This window comes from Suncus etruscus, chromosome 2 (genome assembly GCF_024139225.1).
Source record: "Suncus etruscus isolate mSunEtr1 chromosome 2, mSunEtr1.pri.cur, whole genome shotgun sequence".
NCBI classification, from domain to species: domain Eukaryota; kingdom Metazoa; phylum Chordata; class Mammalia; order Eulipotyphla; family Soricidae; genus Suncus; species Suncus etruscus.
In genome coordinates, this window is record NC_064849.1 from 114,611,413 (window position 1) to 114,630,276 (window position 18,864).

Here is an 18,864-nt window from a genome sequence, read left to right on the forward strand (position 1 = left end):
AACTCTCCATAAACTCACTTCTTGTAGAAAAAAAAACACCTCACAATTATAATTAAAATGTTTGCAGCATAATGATCACATTAGAATTCCCATATAAACATCCAGTTTTTTATATCTTTATTTAAACAGCTTGATTACAAATTGTAGTTGGGTTTCAGTCATGCAAAGAACACCCCCCTTCACCAGCGCAACATTCCCATCACCAATGTCCCAGATCTCCCTCCTCCCCACCCCACCCCTGATCATGAACTTGCTAAAACCTGATTTATAATTCATTTGCTAAAAACCCCAGTCTTTTCTTGCTGGTATGCTCTGGATTCATTCTTTCTTGTGTTCAAGACTGTATCAAGGGTTGAAAAACAATCCTTGCCTTCACTTGTGCATTAATCATCATGTAAGAAGCAAGAAATGGTACCTCCTCACCTCCTCAGTACTATCCAGGCCAATGGTTGGAGTTCCCAGAGAACTGTGCCTGAGTACTGAACCCTGGAAGTTGTCTATGACATTGCCCTGTTGGTCTGGGGCAGGGGTGGCGAACACGTGGCTCTCGAGCCGCATGCGGCTCCCGGCAAAAATGAATGCGGCTCTTTGCCTCTTATCATTCTTTTGTATCCTGTGGCTCTTTGCCAAGTTTGGATTTTGTTCTGCTGCTTCTGAGGAGGGACCTCTGAGGAAAGATTTCCGAGTGCGGAGTCCCGCCCCCAGGCTGCGACCTCCCGTCTCCCATCCCTCGGAAACAACTGCAAGGACCAGCGAGCAGGGGACCCGTGTGTCACATGTTGGGTCACATTTGGCCGTTAGTTCTGAGTGTGGAGGACGCAGCACACCCTCACCATCACTGCAGGAATTTTACCCTCACTCAAAATGGCAAAATGCAATATGTGTTTAATAGATTATTGTTAAAATTAGATGCTTTTGTGTGTTTGTTTTGGCAGGTCACTGCGTGGTGTGGCTCTCTGACACTCACTGTTTAAAATTTTGGCTCTTTGTGTTGAACTTGTTTGCCAACCCTGGTCTGGGAGGAAAAGGCATATTCACTGCAAGACCAATGAGTACCTCTGAGGCTCCTCGTGTGTCCTGTAGTCAGACAGAAGAATAAAAGAAAAATAGTCACTGCAGACAACTTTAGTGTTATCTTTCCTTTCCCCCAAAGAGTCTAGAGATCTCTCAATTCCCCCTTAGGATACAAATCATCTTGTCTGTGCTCTTGTTCCTAAGCAGCCTACAAGTCCCAGATACAATCACCCCATGGTTGACTCTCATAAAAAAAAAAAAAAAAAAAAAAAAAAAAAAACTACCAAATCAGGGCATTGTGTTCTTTGAAGAAGAACTTGATAGGCATGAAATCTCAAAAGGAATCCTGCAGGCGAGAAGCACCTGAATGCTCAGATGTATGGAGCTGGCCTGCCTCAGTCAGCAGAGAAGAAAACACTCCACCCAGCTCCCACATTTCCTTTGGTAGCTCTGGATTCTGGTGACCTTTAAGTGAGCTGCTGTTTCCTAGAAAATGCACAGAAAAGAAGATTATTACTTAAGCAAGCAACTCTGATTGCCCCAGAATTTAAAGGGTTGAGACAACAGCCAGAAATCACATGATGAGGGCTCATAGAAATGTGTTTTAGACCCAGCAGAGTTCTAGTAATTGGGTATTCTCTGAGGAAAATACATAACTGTATGCTAAGCCTTTTATGCACATAAAAGCACTTCAAATTTGCAAATATTTGCAAGTGAATCCTTTCTGGTCTTGGGGGATTGGATTGGAAATTTGCATGGTGTGGCATCTTAAACATGCTAATTCTGCCTTTCAGCAAATAAACAGTTTTTCTGGTAATTTCAATAGTTTTCCATCATTAGATATGGGTGACACCAGGGGAATTTATTTGTTCTCTTCCTTACAAGCTTCTTAGCAGGAGTTGTATTATAATAAATGCGTATTTAAAAAAAACATTTTAAAATATTATTTACTTAAACACCATGTTTACAAGATTATTTATAATAAAGTTATTTTCTCACAAATAAAGTTGCTCATGCAATTATACAATGCATAACAATTTTCATCAGTGAGCATTTTTCTTCATCAATGCCAACAGTTTCCCTCTCACTCTCCCTGAGGCTCTCTTCCCTCCTACCTATCCTATTCTGCCTATCCCTGGGGCAGGTATTTTATTTCTATCTCTCTCTCTCTCTCTCTCTCTCTCTCTCTTTCTCTTCCCCCATCAATCTTCTTTCTCAACCTTTCTCTCTCTCTCTTTTATTTTATTTAATTTATTTATTTATTTTTGCTTTTTTTGACATTGTGGTTTGTACTACTGCAAATTAAGGAGTGTCATGCATGTCCCTTTCATATTAGACCCTTCTTTACTCTAACTGCATTCTGCTCTTTGTGGCAAGCCTCCTACCATGGACTGGTCCTGACCCTCATCTCTATTATCTCTAAATATCATCCCCACATGGTCTTTTATTTTCCTTATATCTCACCGATGAATGGAATTATTTTATGTTTATCCTCTCCTTCTGACTCATTTTGCTCAGCATAATAATTTCCATGTTCATTGATGTAAAAGCAAATTTCATTACTTCCTAATAGCTGCATACTATTCTATTGTGTACATATACCACAATTTTTTTTAGCTATTCATCTGTTGTTGGGCACCTGGGTTGATTCTGGCTATTATAAATAGTGCTATGATGAACATAGGAGTTCAGAAGTCATTTTTGTATTGTGTTTTTGTGTTCCTAGGGTATATCTCTAGGAATTGTATTGCTGGATCATAAGGTAGCTCAATTTTTTTTTAAGAAATATCCACATTCTTTTTCAGAAAGGTTAGCCTAGACAGAGAAAACCATAAAGCACTGCTTCAAAAAATAAAAGAGTACACAAGGAAATGGAAATATATATCCTGATCATGGATTGGGAGGATTAACATCACTAAAATGGCAATACTTCCTAAGCATTATACAGATTTAATACAATCCCTCTAAGGATACCCATGACAGTTTTCAAAGAAGTGGATTAAACAGTCCTGAAATTCATTTGAAACAATAAACACCCACAAATTGCTAAATCAATTCTTGGGGGAAAAAAAAAGATGGGAGCCATCACTTTTCCCAACTTTAAATTGTACTACAAAGCAATAGTCATTAAAATAGCATGGTATTGGAATAAAGACAGACTCTCAGATTAATGGGGTACACTTGAGTATTCTGAGACTGACCCCCAGGTAGACAACCAATTAATCTTTGATAAAGGGGCAACAAGTACAAGATGGAGCAAGGAAAGCCCTTCAATAAGTGGTGTTGGAAAACTGGTCAATTACATGCAAACAGGTGAGCTCAGACCTCTCTTTAACACAATGCACAAAGGTCAAATCAAAATTGATTAAAGATTTTGATACTAGACCTGAAATCATAAATTACATAGAGGAAAACATAAGCAAAACACTTCATGACATTGAGATTAAAGACATCTTCAAGAGGAAACACCATTGCTCAAGCAAGTGGAAGCAAAGAAAAACAAATGGTTCAGACTACATTAAACTGAGAAGCTTCTGCATTTCAAAGGAAATCGTAACTAGGATACAAAGGCTACCCATGAAATAGGAGAAACTATTCACCTAAATGCAGATTTTTTTTTTATAATATTCTGATAGGACCTACTCATTTATTTACATTAAAGTACAAAAATAGCCTTCAGATTGTTCTGTCATTGATAGGTCCCACTCTACCCATGGACCCTTTTTTCCTCTTGGGTTCTTCAGCATTTTCCTTAAAAAGAAAAATGCTCTGGTCTGGAGAAAGGCTCCCGTGTGCTGGCTCGCAGTGCGGGTCTGGCCCCATACCGGGCAGCATGACCCTGACCTACAGTAAATGCCCAGGAGCGCTGCCTCCCGGAGCATCTGCAGTAACAGGTGTGAGCATTCTAGCAGCAGTTTGATGATCATGTATGATACTGCACACAGAAAAAAAAAAAGGAAAAAAAAAAGAAAAATGCTGAACTAAAGTTGTGGCACACCTATTCTCACAGCAGGTATGGCCAGTTTTGCACTGGGTGAGGCACAGGGTGCCCTGTGAAGCAAAAGAAAATCAGGGGGCCGGGCGGTGGCGCTAGAGGTAAGGTGCCTGCCTTGCCTGCGCTAGCCTTGGACGGACCACGGTTCGATTCCCCGGCGTCCCATATGGTCCCCCAAGCCAGGAGCAACTTCTGAGCGCATAGCCAGGAGTAACCCCTGAGCGTTACCGGGTGTGGCCCCCCCAAAAAAATAAAATAAAAAAAAGAAAATCAGACCAATTCAGAGGTTTAGATCACAAATCTGAACCATTTATATTTTACAAGCAATTTGCCTGGTGCCTATAGTATGTTCAGGTACTTTATTCATTATAATACTGTTAGACAATCTTCTATTGAGGATACTTCTCACCTGACCAATTAAAATCTTTTAAAAATTCACTTATGTTGGTTGGCAAGCCTTTCAGTTTAGATTTCCTTCATTTCATTTTAAAAATGCTAAGCAACCATCAAAGAAGTTGATTGATCCTGGCTAGGGTACTTCAGCTGTAGATTAATCAACCAGCTCTGAAAGGTAATTGCTCCAAAGAGGGTACTTCATATGCCAGATTACTGTTCTTAGAGGAGTGATTAGTGTTAACTAATACATACACTATATTACAATGCTTATATTGAAGAATTTAAATATAAAATGCCATGTAAACTCTTCACACATGGAAACAGAAGGCAAGAGTGAGTAAATTAGACTTGGAAGAAGAAAAGATCTCAACTGATTTTCCACTTTTCCACAAGACCAGAGTAGGTACTTGAGACTCATATAAAGCAGATACTCTGCTCAGATTGACTTCTTTTTACAAGAAAAGAACCTTGACTAAGTTCTTTCTACAACAGTTTGAAGATTAAAACCTAATCACTGGCCTAATATATCTAGACAATATTAGATGACTGTATTCAGAGCTTTCAGAATATTAGCAAAGAAATTTAAAGTTAGGGTCAAAAAATGAGTTTGATTCTCACTGTTGTATCCTTATTCTCACAGAAAAACAAACCCAAACAAAGCACTATGATAATGAACAAACAAAATAAAATTTCCACCAGAGAAGCATCCAGAAATGGGAAAGCACATATCAAATGTACTTTCACAACTCCATCAGCAAAATGGTAGCCAATAACTGACAAATTCAGTTGTGCCAAAAATGATCATATTTAGACATTTTCCCTAAAGCATAAAATAAAAGTTGTTTTTCAAATTCTTTATAAAATCCTGTAAAATATAAATTTAACCAAAACATGTACACATAGCTGCATGCCTATTATTCTCATAGATTCTTTTTCTTGAAGTTAATAATTATGAATAGATTTCAGGTGTAGTTTCTACCTTAGAAGCTATAGATATTATTCATGTATCACCAAAGTCCTGTCACTATTCACCAACAGACTGCCTCCTCTATTTTTTTGGTTTTTGGGGGCTGCACCCAGTGGCCTCAGGGGTTACTTCTGTCTCTGTGTTCAGAAATCACTCCTAGCAGGCTCAGGGGACCATACGGGATACTGGGGATTGAACCCAGGCTGGCTGAATGCAAGGCAAATGCCCTACTTACTGTGCTTTCTTTCTGGCCCCTTCTACTTTTTATACTCCCACTTCTTATTCCCTCTGGAATATACTGTTCTATTGTCAGAGACTATGAACTTGGAATTGGTTATTTGCTTTTTTATAGTCCATGGAACAGAGAGAGCACTCAGTATTTGTCTTTTCTTGAGTCATTTCTTAGAACATAATTACTCAAGGTTCATTCATGTTGTCAACAGATGGCAAGATTTCATCTCTTTGTTATGGCTAATAGTAGTTCATTGAATAGGTATACTACATTTTCTTTTTCCAGTTATCTACCATCAGCCACATTAAATTTAGCCATACTTTGCTTACTCTGAATAGTGCTATAATATCATATGGGTAAATCTGAATGTGTTTATGTGTAAAGTGAAAATTTTATTTAGATATAATAAAGAAGGAAAGATAATAGGTTTATGAGAGAGTTTGGGAGAGAGAGTGCCTGATGAGTTTTTAAATTTATTTTTATTTATTTCGATTTTTTGGGCCACACCTGGCAGTGCTCGGGGGTTACTCCTAGCTCTACACTCAGAAATAGCTTCCTGGCAGGGCTAGAGAGATAGCACAGTAGTAGGGCATTTGCCTTGAGCACAATAGCCAACCTGGTGAAGGACCCGGGTTTTATTCCCTGCATCCCATATGGTCCCCACGCCTGCCAGGAGCAATTTCTGAGCACAGAGCCAGGAGTAAGTAACCTTTGAGTGCTGCCACTGTGGTCCAAAAACCAAAGAAATAAAAAAAAAATCGCTTCTGGCAGGCTTGTGGGACCATACAGGATTCTGGGATGGAACCCGAGTCTCTCCTGGGGCCTGCTGTGTGCAAGGCAAATGCCCTAGCACTGTGCTATTACTCTGGCCCCTGATGAGTCTTTTTTAATTAGCATTTTTGTGGGTTTTTTATTTTATTTGTTTGATTGTTTTTTTTGGTGGGGAAATGCTCAGAAGTCACTCCTGGTGGTGCCTCTGGAACCATGAGGTTCTGGCTATCATATTCAGGCCTTCCACATGCAAAGTCAGAACAAAGCCCATGAATTATTTCTCTAGTCCTCTCTTTTCAAATTCTTTAAATAAATGTAGAGAAGAATTATTGAATTATTAGTACTTCCAGTTTTGATTTGAGGAATATCTATGCTATTTTCTACAGTGATTTCACCAATTATTGGGGTTATATTTTTGCTCCACTTATATTTTCTACCAACAATTTTCAATAATTTATTTCCCTATTTCCTTGTCAATGCTTAGTATTTCTACTGATGTGATATAAAATACTGTGGTTTGGTTACATTTCCCAAATAAAATGCAAATATCATCTCCCGTATGTACTTACTTTCTGTATGACCATTTTGGTGAGATTCCTATTTAGATTCTTTGACCAGGGCTGAAACAATATGGGTAAAGAGCTCTCCTTACATGTGGTGAAACTAGTTTAGATCCCTGGAACCTCAGAAAGTTCCCACCCCACCTGTAGTCTTGCCAGGAGTAATCCCTGAGCCTGGTGCCAGGGAGAGATTGAACTCAGTTGGCCACAAGAAAGGCAAGTGCCCTGCTAGCAATACTATTGCTCTGGTTCCTCCCAGCTCTATTTATTTGTTTGTTTCTTTGTTTAGTTAGTTTTTGGGCCACACCTGGTGATGCTTAGGGATTACACTTGACTCTGCACTTAGAAATTAATCCTGGTCGGGTTCATGGGAACCATATAGGATATCCAGGATTGAATATTTCTTTCTTTATTCTATGCTCTTGGTTATTTTTTCATAAAGTACTTGGCTATATGTGTACATGTATATATATGTGGTTTTATGGGCTCTTGTGAACTTCCTTCTTCTCATAGATACACCAAATCTCTAGAAACAGAGGAAACAATTTTTTTCAGCTTCAGTATTAATTTTTATGTAACTCTAGATAACATCAGATACTATTTTGCAGGAACCATCACCAGAGCTTCTATCTAATGAACATTGTATTCTACCATTCTTTCTTTTCTCTATAGGTTCTTCCTTGCTTCTTCTGACAACCCCATAATAGCCTAGTTCAAAGAAAAAAACAACTTAAATTGTGTAGGCATTATGGCATCATTTATGATAAAATTTGTCTGAATGTCAAGAAAAGATCCCTTATGTTAGAAATGAAAATGCTTATAAAAAGCCTAATACTGAAAGTCTGAACAGCCGCTTTAAAAACATTTGTGTTTTGAGAGTGCCTTTTATTTGTAGTCTATAAGGTGCTTTAATTTGTTGCATTTTCATGACTTATCACAGTCATATCTAATGTAGAATTAGATAACTATCTTATTCAGGATAAATCAATCTACCTTGACTCTTGCCTTGAACAGAAACTGCTCTTTGTTCTTTCTGATTGATTCAGGAATAGGAGAAAACATTGTTTTATTTTTTAATATATTTCTGCTGTGGGCCACAATCAGTAGAACTCAGAGCCAATTCATAACTCTGTGCTCAGCTGTCACTCCTCGTAGGATCATATGTGGTACTGGGGCTCAAACCCAAGTCAGCTGCATGAAAGGCAATTTCTCTAATTGTAATATCTTTCCAACCTTGAAGGTAACACATCTATTATGGCAAAAAACAGCTAGAAACCAGCAAAATGACTTTTGTCATAGTATACAAATAAGAAAGAAACCATATGAATGTGGGTAGAGGAAACTGAGACACAATCTTTCACAAACATCACCCCCACACAATAAGTCATAGCTGGGAAAACTCAAAAGCCCAAATATGAAATTACTGGACCGTATGGTTTAACAAATAAAATATAAAAATCAAGATGCTAGAGCAGAAGTCAGGGACCCACTGTCTCAGAGCTTCTCCGAGTCACATCTGATGTGCATCCCAACTGCTGTACAAAAATGTGACAAAACTTAGAGATATTAGTCCTTTTAGCTCTCAGCAAGCACTGTGATGAGGAATGGCTTTGGGGCTGTGGCCATCTGAGGTCCACTGCCACAGTTATTAAGTAAAGAGAAAAGTTATTATAGTTACTACATTACTACAGTGTACATAACAGAGTTAGTATGAGTGTCTCTGGCAATCATAAACAAAAGTTGGAGAACACTAGGTCAGGGCCTTAAGCTCTCATAGAGGTTATTACAATAAATCACTACCGGTTATTAACACCTTTAGCATAAATTTTTCTGATGAACATTTTCCTGCCAATTCTTTATGGAAAGGAAGTATTTCAAGCAAGCCTGGGTAGGGAGATGGTAGGACTTTGGGTGAGAAGCCAGAGCTCTCCGCAAGTTAAGAATTTGAGTGGGAGGCCTTGGGAAGAGGCCAGAATAAAATTCTACATGGCCTGTAGCCAAACAATACAATGCTCCGACAAGAGTGAAAGGACACAGAGGAGAATCAGGGACTCCTGAAAGCGGGTCCTGCCTCCCCACCTGAGGAGGCTCAGATGGGACTCCCAGCTCTGAGTTTAGTATCATGTCAAGATCTCACACACACAAAATCCCATTTCCTTCTGAGGAAGAATTTGCATTGAGAAATGCTGACTTGAGAGACTCACATTAATGGCTTATTCACATGGAGGAAGGCAGACTTGAGTTTTGAGTCGATGAGTAACTGCAAGTGGGACCCATCAAAGGAGGAGACAGGCCCCAATAGTCTCAGAAGCAAGAAACAAAGTGGCCTCCTGGCCCCTCCCTCCTCAGCATCCTGCCTCTTCCTCTGTTTCTCAACTTCTTTTCCCATCATTCTGACTCACAAGTCTCAGCCCTTGGAGCGCTCCCCAGCTCCTAGCCCCTGGAGAGTTCATTGTGCGCTTTTTCTTCTCAGCCCCCTCCACTCAGGGTTGGGCACCAATCCAGGCACGGTCCACTTTTCCAAAAGCACCCCCTGATGTGCTGCTTCCTGGCAGCACCTTCCACAGGCAAAAATGATTTGCTTTTGGGGCCTGATGCACCAGACAATCTGAGGGTTAAGGGTTTCCAGCAAGGGACTTCACAGAGCCCTGCCAATTCTCCTTTTGCCATTGGCCAATTCCCTTTCACTGGTGCTTGCTGCTTGTCATCTGCTTTGTCAGCCAAATCATTTTCATTTTTTCTCCCTCAGCTTCATCTTGGACTCAGGCCTAGTAAGGACTGTCAAGAAGATTCCTGATGTTTGGAGTCTTCTGTTTCTTCCACCACTGTCCTGAGAGGTATCACACGTCCTTCAGCTTTGTCATATGTTTCAGAGGACCGCATTCTCTTGGCTTTGTACAACATACGTGACCAAAATGTCAAGCAAATTATAGCACACATGCTTATTTTTGAATGGGACTTTTAAATCAAAAGATATAACGAAGTAATGGAGAAAAACCTCCTTAGGAGAGATTTGGGTCAAGGTGTAGTAAGTAGAGGACAAATGGAAAAATCAGAACGTATAAAACAAAATCTTTGAAAAAAAAAATCAGACCCCAAAATAACCTAGCAGCTTAAAATCAGGGGTCATGTTTTTATCTAAATCCATTTATTGTGCAAGTCCCTTTCATAAATATTCTGGATCTATCCCAAAGCCACATGCCTTTTGTCTTAACAATCAGACTTGATTATTTCTCAGCACTATCTGTCAGAGTTAATAAAGTATTGCTCAGCCATGCTCATACTCAGCATGCTGGATCCACTTGTGGCACTTGACAAATGTAAGTTCCCCTGAAAGAGATCCTTATTGAAGGTTTGTTTGTTTTGTTTAATTCAATATTTACTGCAACTTAGTAGGTGCCAAGCACACCACATATTTATGCCACTTATGCTGGATATATGCCATTGCTCCAGGATGCACTGTCTCGACAAATATCACAGAAACAGAATTCTCATCTAGGTATCTCTGACCACAGAGCCCTGATTCAGAGACATTGTGTTCATCTCGCCTCCTTCTTCCTTGAATTAGTTTGATGTTTAGTGAATTTAACATTAAAACTACTCTGTAGCTGTGGACAGGAACTGTCCTGTGTGGCCACTATCCAGTAGACCTTGGGTAATCCAACCCTCAAGCCAACCTGGATCAGAAGAAATGCAGATACCTCAGGTGTGGTGGGTCTGGAGTTGGCACTACTACTTGCCCAGCAGTCAGGCCTCCATGCTTCCATGGGAACCGGAAACTGCTGAAGCCCTGAAGGCCTGCAGAAATTCTTTCCTTACCGAAGGAAAGACTCTAGGACAACCTAGAGTCTTCTTATGGGAAATTATCTTCCTAAAAATAACCCCAAGGGGGGGATAGTTCCTTAAGCAAAACAGATTAGGTCTTTTAGAATATAATCCAGGCAAGCAAAAATGTGCCCAGGAAAGAAGAAAATAAAAGAGTTTAGGGTCTTTCAGATTCAGAGAGTAACATAGATAGGCAAAAATAGAATAGGAAATTGTCATGACCTTACTCTATACATTAATGGTGCCTGGTGATTGGCTATGTGTCATATCCAGTCTCTGTTCTTAATATACCCATTGAATTTAGATGTGCTGCTTAATAACTGTTTTAACTTTAAACAATATTTCACATGTTGGGAGCCAGGGTAGGGGGGCAGTATTATATTCAATAAATAGCTGGCCTGCAAGTTCACTGATGATTGCACAGGCAACCACAAAATTTGGACAATCCAATGTGTTTATCACATTCTCTGTTACTGACCTCCATTGGACAGAGGTTGAAGGTGCCTATCTGATTGGCTTTAGACAATTCCTCTTTAGGCTGCAGTAGTTCTCCAGATCAATGGTGAATGATTTCTCACAAATCTCCTTGGAGTCACCTTGGATGCTAATCTTAGTCAAGAGGGTTGTTTCTGCACCATACCACTGAATGCAGTGCCCCACCTTACATTCACCTAAGTCACACCATAAGGCTCCAGATCCTCCCTTTATAATTGGGTTCCACTGCTAATCTCTTCCACTGTTCTCTTGTCTGGCCCCTTCTTCAGGAAAGTAACTTTACTACAAAGAAGCCTCTGCCTTCTTTATCTCTGTATTGTGACAGTAGTTACCCCACCATCTTTAATTAATTTCAAAAGATTTCCATTTTGATTTTGGGGAGAGCTTATTGGGGATTATTGAATCCTTTTTTCCTTACAGAAGATTTCCAGGGTCCTCATGCAAATTTGCACCCACCATTTAGAAAAGTTCAAGCAATGTTTTTCAATATTCGTTCAAAATACAGATTTAAGCTTCATTCACCTTGCTATGATAGTAACTCAATTCTAAGTGCAAGCCTAATAACTTCACCATCTCTTTACTTCTGCTGCTTGTCCCTTAGATTTATTTTTTCTCCAATCACCCACTCCGACAACTGGCTGGCCTGGAGTCCATGTCTTCTCCTCAGCTCTCAGCACTCCTCAGAGGGAAGTAATTGGAGTCCACGCATGAGGACTCTGAAACATTCTTTTACCCTTTTCCTTAGACATGTTGGGAGCCAAGATGAGGCTTTTGTTGGCAAGTTTGAAATCTTCTTTGATGTCTTCAAAAGAAATGTCAAAGACAGGGCCCTGTGGGGGTTATAATTACAGTATTTTTTGTGCCATAAAATGCACTCTCCCCCCCAAAAAGTGCGTCTTATGGAGCAAATGCCGCCTGAAGCTGAAGTCTGAGTTTAGGGGAGGAGAGAATCTAAAAACTATGTGTATCTTACGATCAGAAGCGTCTTTTTTTTTTTTTTTTTTTTTTGGTTTCTGGGCCACACCTGGTGATGCTCACGGGTTACTCCTGGCTATGCACTCAGAATTTTTTACTGGCTTGGGGGATCGAACTGGTGTCTGTCCTAGGTTAGCATATAGTAAGGCAAATGCCCTACCACTTGTGCCATGGCTCCGGTCAAGTGCATCTTATAGAGTGAAAAATACACTATTTTATTTTCAGCCCTCCTTTTGAAATTTTGTAATGGACTGAATCTTTAATATTACAGCACAGCTAGTGAAGAGGGATGTTCTTTTTATGACTGAAACCAATTATTCATCATGTTTGTAATCACGGTGTTTAAATAAAGATATCATTAAAAATATTATAGCACAGCTAAGTCACATTTCTTTTTTTTTTTTTGGTTGCCCCCCTCACCACTTATTTTTTTGAAACATTATTTTCTTTATTTAAACATCTTGATTACATATAGGATTGTGATTAGGTTTCAGTCATGTAAAGAACACCCCCTTCACCAGTGCAACATTCCCACCACCAATGTCCCAAATCTCCCTCCATCCCACCCTACCCCCCATCTGTACTCCAGACAGGCTTTCCAGTTCCCTAATTCATTCACATGATGATGGTAGTTCTCTGTGTAGTTATTTCTATAACTGCACTCACCACTCTTTGTGGTGAGCTTCATGAAGTGAGCTGGAAGTTCCAGCCCTCCTCTCATTGTCTCTGAAGATTGTTGCAAAAATGACTTTTATTTTTTTAAAACCCATAGATGAGTGAGACTATTCTGTGTGTCTCTCTCTCCCTCTGACTTATTTCACTCAGCATGATAGATTTCATGTACATCCATGTATAGGAAAATTTCATGACTTCATCTCTCCTGACGGCTGCATAACTAAGTCACATTTCTAACAATTCTACCTCTACTGGGGACTTGGAAGAAAGAACTTTTTCTTTCTATGTTCTTCTTTCACCCAGTCTCAACTGGCCTCAGAAGTCAAGATGCTTCCCAGATTCCTGGCCTAACTATTACTTCCTGCCTGGACTAGAAAGGTAAGCACAATAAATGAGAGAGATATCTATTTCCTTCAACCCACTATTTTCCTCTCTATTTACTAGAGGCTTGGCATTGCACAGCCTAGAATTTATGAGGCTGGGCTTTCCCCTTTGAATGGTATATTTTGAACCTAATAAAATGTCATAAGAAGGCACAAATTATTTATTTGTTTGTTTGCCATCATGTTCAGGACTCATTCCTGGTATTATGCTCAGTTGTCATTCCTGCCAGTACTAGAAGATTATCTATGGTGCTGGAGATCAAATTGGACAGCTACATAAAAGATTTTGTTTTTAAAATGACTTTTGTTATCAGGCACTATATGCATGATACCTTATTTAAGTTTCACAGAAACATTACAAAGGAGACTTAATTCTACTTCCACACTTAGAGAAATAAGGATGAAATAGTTGTACTTAGAAATAAGAAACTAATATATAATGGAGCAGGATTTTTTAATTAATTAAAAAACTGAGTTAATATTTGATTACAAAATGGTATTTAAGGGAACAATTTTACACCTCATTAGAGATTGGGTTGCCACACCAAGCCACCACCAAAGTACAAATATCCCTACCCTGCAATCTGCTGGACCCCTCCCTTGGCCAGTTCCCCAATGTAACCACAGTTTCCCCTCCTAACCACAGATCAGTGGAGGGAACCCAGGGGTTGTTTCTGTTGGTTTTGTTGGGAGAAGGAATGTCAATCTGAAATCTGTGTCCTTCGACTCACTTGCAGCTGCAGACTGTGGTCTTGGGGGATGGTTGCTCATTGGTGGAATCTGCTAAGGCAAAATCAACAAGTCTCTTTACTTTATAATTCATATGATCAATCAAAAATGTGAAAAGATAAACTCTAGTACTATGTAAAATATGTCATTTTAATGGATGATAATTTTTTAAAAGTAAAACTCAGCACTTTTCCATGTCATTAACTTGTTTTCTCTATGTCTGATACTATCTCACATATGAGATAACATCTCTAACAGACTCTCAGATATTTGGTTTCAATTTTCCTCCAGTTTGTCTGCAGCAGTAGAGCTGCAGTGGAGTCCATGACTTCTCTTAGCACTTCTCAGAGCCAAATAATTGGTATTTACAGATGAGGCCTCTGAAACATTTTCTTACCTTTTTCCTTAGCAATGTTGGGAGCATTGTTGGGAGTCTGCAGTTTTAGATCACCGCCATACTGTCAGTATCTCTACAGGGTTCTATGTTAATTAAAGGTATATAAGGCCAAACTGAGTGTTCAAAATCTGACCATATGAGGATAGATAAACTCACAGGATTATCGCAAGGATTCAAAGAGCTATTAGATCAGAATGTTTCAAACAGTAAGATCTAATGAATTTTAATGATTACTATTTACAATGTTATCAACTGTACTGGAGAAACAAACATCCTAGCTTGCTTTCTATTATTATTATTGCTCAGTTGCAAGGAAGGAAATAAACCAGATCTAGAAGGACAGTTAAATAATCTTATCTTTAGGCAGAGGGTAGGTAGATTTAGGGTGATAAAAGCTGAGTTATGCTTAGCCTTAATGAGACAGTATTCAAGGGAGATGGAGACCTTTGCCTCAATTTCTGCCTTTTTTTTTTTTTTTTTTTTTTTTTGGTTTTTGGGCCACACCCGGTAACGCTCAGGGGTTACTCCTGGCTATGCGCTCAGAAGTCGCTCCTGGCTTGGGGGACCATATGGGACGCCGGGGGATCGAACCGCGGTCCGTCTCCTAGGCTAGCGCAGGTAAGGCAGGCACCTTACCTCCAGCGCCACCGCCCAGCCCCTCAATTTCTGCCTTTTATAATAAAAGTCATCATCTTGTTATAACAAAAAAAGAAAGTATTGTATTTTCAAAGAGAGAAGCTAGTTTCTCACTAGAATGAATACAACCATGAGCAGAAATATTTTATATTGGAAGCCAATGAATAATAATATTTGCAATGCCTATCTCTGAATAGTAATACATCTATAACTGATTTTAGTTTGGGGGGGAGAATTTTCCCACAAGTTCCAATATCTATGATGTGTATACTTTTACACTAAAGAAGTTCTAGACAACAAAATTCCAGGATTCTATTTTTTTTGTTTTGTTTTGTTTTGGGGCCACACCCGGCGGTGCTCAGGGATTACTCCTGGCTATCTGCTCAGAAATAGCTCCTGGCAGGCTCGGGGGACCATATGGGATGCTGGGATTTGAACCAACCACCTTAGGTCCTGGATTGGCTGCTTGCAAGGCAAACGCCGCTGTTCTATATCTCCGGTCCCAAAATTCCAGGATTCTTTACGCAGACAACAATGATTCCCTAAGTTGTCTATTCTCTGTCAACATTGGCTAATGGAAACTGTCCCAGAATTTTCTTTTGGTTACATTAATGGCATTGTCAAACATAATGCTTATTTAATGAACTTAATTTTAGAAGCAAATCTCATCACCCTTCTCAACTCTTCTCATTATTGTGCTTCTGGCTGAGACTGAGATGTGGGAAGTCAGACCAGTTCTAGAGACCTTAGAGCAGGGGTCTCAAACTCACTTTACCTGGGGGCCCCAGGAGGCAAAGTCGGGGTGAGGCAGGGCTGCATAAGGGATTTCACAAAAAAAAGTCCTCAAAAGTCATTATTAACAGTTTTAATTATTTGTTCTGAACATGAATAGAACATTGAGTGAAGATCATGAATAGTTCTTCTGAACATGGCATCTTTTGCCTATTCCTTGCTGCCAGAGAGACAGCGCTTCTTCTCACAAATCTGAACCATATTTGGCTTTAGAGAGGAAGCAGTTGAGACCCTCAGTATGGCTTGAAGATGATCATCATTAAGTCTAGACCTGTACTTTGACTTATTGAAGTTCAATGTGGAGAATAACTTTTCCCACAAATATGTGCTCCCAAAAAGGCACATGGTGTGCTTGAACATTCGGGAAAGCTCAGGGAAGCTGGGGGGCAAAAATTGCCCATGCATGTCTGCTTTTCCACTAATCTCCCTTTGACTTTGAGATCAGAGTTGCATTGCAGGTCAATGAGCTCCATTTGAAGCATAGGAGGGGCATCTTGCACATCAAAGGAAAAGGGGTCCACAAAAATTTGGAAAGTGGCTCTGTGCTTTTTGAAGTCTGCAAATCTGTGATCAAATTCCTTCTCTAGCTTAAAAATAGCATCAACATATTTCTCACCACTGAGTGGTATGCCTGCATCCACAAGTTCCTTGCATGCTGGGAAATGGCAAAGGTTTGTCTGAGAGAGCTGGGATTTCCATAACACAGGTTTTGTGGAGAATGCTCTCATGTTGTCATAGGCAGCATTGATAAGCTGCCCGGGGCCTTGTAATATATTGTTTAGTACATTAACTTATGTGTGATGTCAACAAGAAAAGCTAAGTTCATGAGCCATTTGTGATCACTCAACTCAGAAACAGCATTCCCATCCTTCTCCATGAAGGCTTTCACTTCTTCTCTCAACTCTAAAAATCTTTTCAGGACATTTCCCCTGCTGAGCCAACATACCTTGGTGAAATAGAGCACATCTCCATATTCTGACTCCATTTTCTCTAAAAAAGCACGGAGTTTCCTGTGCTTTAAGCCCCTGGATCTAATTTGGTTGATGCATTTCACAACAACAGACATCACATTGTCACACAGCAGGCCTTTACTTCAAAGGGCCTGCTGATGGATAATGCAGTGAAGAGCAAGGGCCTTCTCTACACCCTCCTCTTCAAGTTTTTTTTGAACAAGTGTCACCAGTCCATTTTTCCTCCCTGTCATCGATGACGCTCCATCAGTTATTATTCCAACAAACCTCTTCCATGGCAAACCTGCATTCTCAATGGCATCACACAGATGCCGAAATAGCTCATTAGCAGTGGTCTGGCCATGCATTGGAATTATTGTGAGGAACTCCTCTGTCAATTCAAAATTGCAATCAACACCACGGACATAAATTGTGAGCTGCGCAGTGTCTGTTATATCTTTGCCCCGTCAAGAGCAACTGAGTATGCATCAGAACATTTGGCTTTCTTACACAGTTCATGATAAATGTCAGAAATGCACTCTGCCACAGTGTTGGCAGAAAGGCTGACTTTGCTAAACTGACCTTTCTTTTCTGGACAGATAATACTTGCAGCCTGTAACATGCATTTTTAACAAACTCTCCTTCTGTGAATGGTTCCCCTGTTTTAGCAATCATCTCACTAACCATGTAACTAGCTTCGACTGATGCAACATTCTCTTTGGTTGTTTTCTTGAAGAAATCTTGTTGCCTCATTAGACATGCTTTAAGACTGGCAACCCGCTTGGCTCTCTCATTTCCTTGATATTTTGCACATTCCTCAGCATGTTTAGTTGAATAATGGCATTTCAAGTTGTATTCCTTGTGCACTGCAACTTTCTCTGAGCAAATAAGACATGTGCGGATGCCCCTGTGCTCAACCAAGAAATACTGCGCCTCCCACTTTTCCTGAAATTGTCTGTGCTCGTCATCAATCTTTCTCTTCACTGCAGGCTTTGATGAAGTGATGATGAAGGAATGACAAAATCTAATTCTGTAATAAACTTCTCTCCCTTAGGCCACTGATAATGCAAGGGACAGCGGGCAGGAGCAGCGGAAATGACGTCTGCGCTAGGCGCAAAGTATTCGCGATTATTCGCTTACCGAATATTAGCAATAAAAAATCGCATTAGTAAGAAAAAAAATCGCAAAAAATCGCATTAAACATTTGCATACCCTGGGCCCGGAGAGATAGCACAGCCGTGTTTGCCTTGCAAGCAGCCGATCCAGGACCTAAGGTGGTTGGTTCGAATCCCGGTGTCCCATATGGTCCCCCGTGCCTGCCAGGAGCTATTTCTGAGCAGACAGCCAGGAATAATCCCTGAGTACCGCCGGGTGTGGCCCCTCAAAAAAAAAAAAATTTGCATACCCCGAACGGAACTGCTCTGGGTATGCGAATACTTAATGCGATTTTTTCTTACTAATGCGATTTTTCTTTTTTTAAATATGGAACGTTTCACGAATTTGCGTGTCATCCTTGCGCAGGGGCCATGCTAATCTTCTCTGTATCGTTCCAATTTTAGTATATGTGCTGCCAAAGCGAGCACACTAATGCGATTTTATTGCGATTATTCGGTAAGCGAATACTGCGATATTTGACAGCCGGCCGCGGGCCACAAAATGTTGTATGGAGGGCCGCAAACGGCCTGCAGGCCGTGAGTTTGAGACCCCTGCCTTAGAGTTTAATGTAAACATAGCCCCAGAGAAACCTAATAGTTTTGCCTTAGCTCTGGCAAAAGTAGTATCTATTGGTTGAAGTTAAACAGGCTACTGGGCTACTGATCTGACATCATCCTAATTTGGTAACATGTTGCTCAAGCATCCAATACTTTTATAAATCATTGCAGTCTATTAAAATTTCCAACCTATTATTTGAAGTAGTTTAAGTCTTCCAAATACTTGTAAAACAAACTGCAGTACAATGAATGCAATACTCAAAACACTGATAAACATATGATAAACTAATGGAAAATTTCTTTTGAGGGGGGCTATGGGTTTTTAGGCAATACCTGGCAGTGAGCAGAGCTTCCTCTTGG

General features: G+C 40.0%; 2 non-coding genes across 2 annotated transcripts; one reads left to right on the forward strand and one right to left on the reverse strand.

Moving 5' to 3' along the window:
• Positions 1-3,783: 3,783 nt before the first annotated feature.
• On the forward strand, positions 3,784-3,961 carry LOC126002509 (small Cajal body-specific RNA 16). The gene has a single exon (XR_007493200.1). It is a non-coding gene; the product is annotated as a small Cajal body-specific RNA 16 (non-coding RNA).
• A 14,307-nt stretch (positions 3,962-18,268) lies between these two features.
• LOC126003042 (U6 spliceosomal RNA) lies at positions 18,269-18,375 on the reverse strand. Its single transcript, XR_007493586.1, has one exon. It is a non-coding gene; the product is annotated as a U6 spliceosomal RNA (small nuclear RNA).
• Between the last annotated feature and the right edge of the window lie 489 nt (positions 18,376-18,864).